General features: G+C 46.4%; 1 pseudogene; it reads left to right on the top strand.

Annotated features, from left to right (window-relative positions):
• Positions 1–529: 529 nt before the first annotated feature.
• On the top strand, positions 530–3,475 carry LOC109474398 (annotated as a pseudogene).
• The last annotated feature ends 224 nt before the right edge of the window (positions 3,476–3,699 follow it).

Below are 3,699 nucleotides of genomic sequence, written 5' to 3'. Positions count from 1 at the left end.
TCCCTAGTTTGCTACACTGAAAACTATTGAATCTGGAGTCTACTTTTCCTTCTGCAAAATTGCAGATTGTATTTATTTATTTATTTGTTTGGCTGTAAAAAGACAATTTGTACAGCCAGGGCCGCCCAACTAGCCAGACAACTATTATTAAGGGCTTGCCCTGCTGACAAGACAAACATTTACACGTACATTACAACAATACATCAATGTAGAGAGGTCAGATTGTATACATTTTTCTTCGGCAATCTTGACAATGATATATTTAAATCTATCTGCAGATTGCAGACTGCAGACAGGTATTTTGAACACGGCATAGTGTTCATGTTACTGCCCAGGTACACCTATCTGGAGGGTTCATGTTAAACACTAACTACTGTGTCCCGTATGTGGGGCAAAAGGACTTTGCACTCTGGTCAAGGAACAAACAAGTTACAGTAGTTCTTACATGTACAGTTTGGCACGCAGCTAACTTTTTCGCTTGTAAACGTCAGGTAATCAGGGTTCCTGATTAATAAGAAATTCCACAAAAATGGCTGAGGGAACACCAAGGCAACCTCCCAGAGGTGCTCAGGACCAGCTGCCACCACAAGATGCTGAAACAGAGGTGCAAGAAGAACTGCAGCGTGGGCAGGCTGGGGAGTATCTCCTTGCCGGAGGCCAACCAGCACCCCAGGCTGCCGGACAAGTCTACCAGAACCCACGGCAGATGCAACAGCACCCTCAGCGGGCTGCTCCTGTGCATTTCCACCCAGAACAGCAAGGGTACGGGGCTCAAGCTGCCTTGTTTCCGCATCAAGGCTTCGCCATGCCCCCCCAACCAGCTGGGCAGGTGTACCACAATGTTCCACCTGCAAGCCAAGCAGCTGCAAACATCGGGCAGCCGCCGGCTCTGCAGATGTCTGTAGGTGCTTTTGGTGGTGCAACGGTCAGGATTGAGAGTCCGGCTGCAGCTGGAGGACTTGTAGCAGGAGGGCTTGTAGCTGGAGCATTTGCTACGGCTGCGTTCGCAGCCAGCAAGGTTTCAGAATCACCTGCAGTTGTACTGGGAACTGGACTGGCAGCAGGGGTGGCTACAGGAGTGACAACCCTGGCAGGGTTCTATCTGGGCAAGAAGCAAGGGACATAGGAGGCCATCCGCAGGGTGGTGGAGAGAGAACGGCACATCCGAGTAGAGAACATTGAGGAGGGATCGCTTCTTGTGCATGTCAAGTTTCTTACACTGGTAAGGCAATCACAATATTACCGGTATATTACAAGTTTTACTCTTTGATTGTTCTTGCTATATAATTATTACTACGGAGTCCATGAAAAATGGAGGTATTGTTTTTGGCGCATCTGTGTGTGTGTGTGTGTGTGTGTGTGTGTGTGTCGCACATTTGTAGTCAGCATAACTTCAGAACACCTTTCTGGATTGTGATATTTGGTATGCTGGTAGGTCTAAGGAAGCCAAAGGTCAAGGTCAAATATGGGCTTCCTGGTGGCTGACCTTGGTACTGCAGCAGAACTTCCGGTTTTTGTATCTTTTTGCAAGGCAGGGAAAACAGATGTGCAGGTTATGCAAAAAAACACGCAGCACGCCTGCTACGGTTTGATTAATGAGGTTCTCCCTCTGGAATAGGCTACTTGTTCAGCTTACCATATCTATTACAGCCTGACCTATTTCAGGCCAAAGGTGCTACTGTTCGTTTGAAAACAAAAACCTGTGTTATTTTGTTCTGTACTGTAGTGTACTGTGTAAAACATTTACAAAAACTCATATATTTCATGGAGGTATGAGATCTCCGAATTCTTGTTGAAACATGTGTTATAAGAAAATATGATTCATGGTTGTAAAAGTTTTTTCAACATGGCATGTTTTGGCAATGTAAGTTTGCTGGTTCGAATGCTATCAGTTTTTCCACTGGTATAATTTTATCAATTCTCTCCCCAGGCTGGCTACTGGGTCCTCCGCAGCTTCAATGAGAAAATCGACAAGCGGTCTGACCGCACCTGTCTGCAGCTGCTGCTGGAGGACGAACTGCGGGGGATCGGCTGGACCGGACCAATCCAAGTGGGGCTGGAGGGGTGGTGGTTTGCTGATGAGGAGGGACAGGAAGAGGAGGAGGCAGCAGGGACAGAGCAGGAAGAGAGATGGGAGTGGGCAGGGAGGGAGAAACAGGTATGAACAATTCATGTAGCTAATTTGGGATGATGGCTACTACTCTGAAATGGTTTTAGTTTTGTTCATATTAAAGGCATATCTGCCAAACGTTTTCTAAGTGACACCTACTTATTCCAAAAATAGTTTCTTTTGTCACAGTGTTACAATACATTACCGGGTAGTGCAGTGTAATTGTAAATCTTAACTTGTATCTTCCTTATTCTCAAGTTTATTTGAGAAAAGTACCTGGAAAGAAATTTGTGCATGTAAATTAAATTTTGTTTATTGTCTAGATCTTATCTAGAAAACAATCCAAATAACTTTTAATTAAAAAAAATGACTATTTTATTTCTTTCCCTTTCCAGTCTGTCCCACCCAGTGTGACTACAGAAGACTCAGGACTGCCTGAAGACGTGTCCTCTGTAGCAGCCATGTCCATCACTTCAGCTGGAGAGGTGGAAGAGGGGCCACTCAAGCGGCAGAGAGCCAAGCTACAGAAGCACAAGGACTCACCAACAGCACAACGCTGCATCAAGGCCTACAGGTCCTGGGAGGAAGGAGCAGAACTCCAGCAGTGGGTACACAGACCTGGAGGGAGTCAAGGCCTTGGTGCAGGGATTCATGCTTTATGACTTTACATCACCAGATGGCACAAGTACAGTACTGTATGGACAGTCATGGCTGAACCTGAACAAAGCCCAGCTGAAGCAGCTGATGACCTCCCAGCTACAAGCTGACCCCACTGACAGCACCTGTCTGCTGCTGAAAGCTCTTCATCTGCCACATGGAGACAGCCGGGTGCAGACCCTGCGGCAGGTGGTTGATGCCATCCTACAGCACGGACCAGGAGACTGGCTGTACCAACACCTGCACCACATCTACTGCTACCTGGGGATAGCCATATGGAGGGCAAGCCCTCGGCCAAAATCAACCCCATCACAGGGGACTGATCAACCAAGAGTTGATCTGAATGCTCTGGCCAAAGCACTATCTGCCATGGCGAGTTCCCTTATGTACAAACAGGACTATTTGGAGACTGTGTTCTACACAGCCGAACTGTCTAAGAAAGTGTCCGAGACAGAAGCAATCAGACAGTTTGAACACTTCCTCAGGCTGGCACCAGAGTGTGATCGCTTTGTGCCTGATGCTCACTACCGTCTGGCCACCCTGTACAACCAGCAGCAGGACAGACAGAAGGCGATTCACCACTTCACCAGGGGGCAGCAGACAGAGGCCAATAGGCTACCTGTGTTTGGTGAAGTCCACAGATCCATCAAAGACCCTGCTAAAATGGCATACGAACGAGTCATGACAAAGAAACAAGCAAACAAGTAAAACCTTTAAATTTTCTTTGGAAACAAAGTCTAAGAAACAAAGTGCACTTACATTGTACAGTGTAGAACTTGCCTTTAAAACCCACAACTATGTACTATCTATATTTCATCGTGATGCTGTGTTTAAAATACAGCTATAGGTTTCAGTTTATGTAATACGTACATGTAGTAATACATCTAACTGTGTTTGATTCGTACTGGACATGCTGTGAATGCGCTGCTATG

Source organism: Branchiostoma belcheri, unplaced genomic scaffold (genome assembly GCF_001625305.1).
Source record: "Branchiostoma belcheri isolate BF01 breed outbred unplaced genomic scaffold, Haploidv18h27 scaffold308, whole genome shotgun sequence".
Classification (NCBI taxonomy): domain Eukaryota; kingdom Metazoa; phylum Chordata; class Leptocardii; order Amphioxiformes; family Branchiostomatidae; genus Branchiostoma; species Branchiostoma belcheri.
The sequence above is the reverse complement of the archived record's forward strand: the minus strand, read 5'-3'. Positions and strand labels throughout refer to the sequence as shown.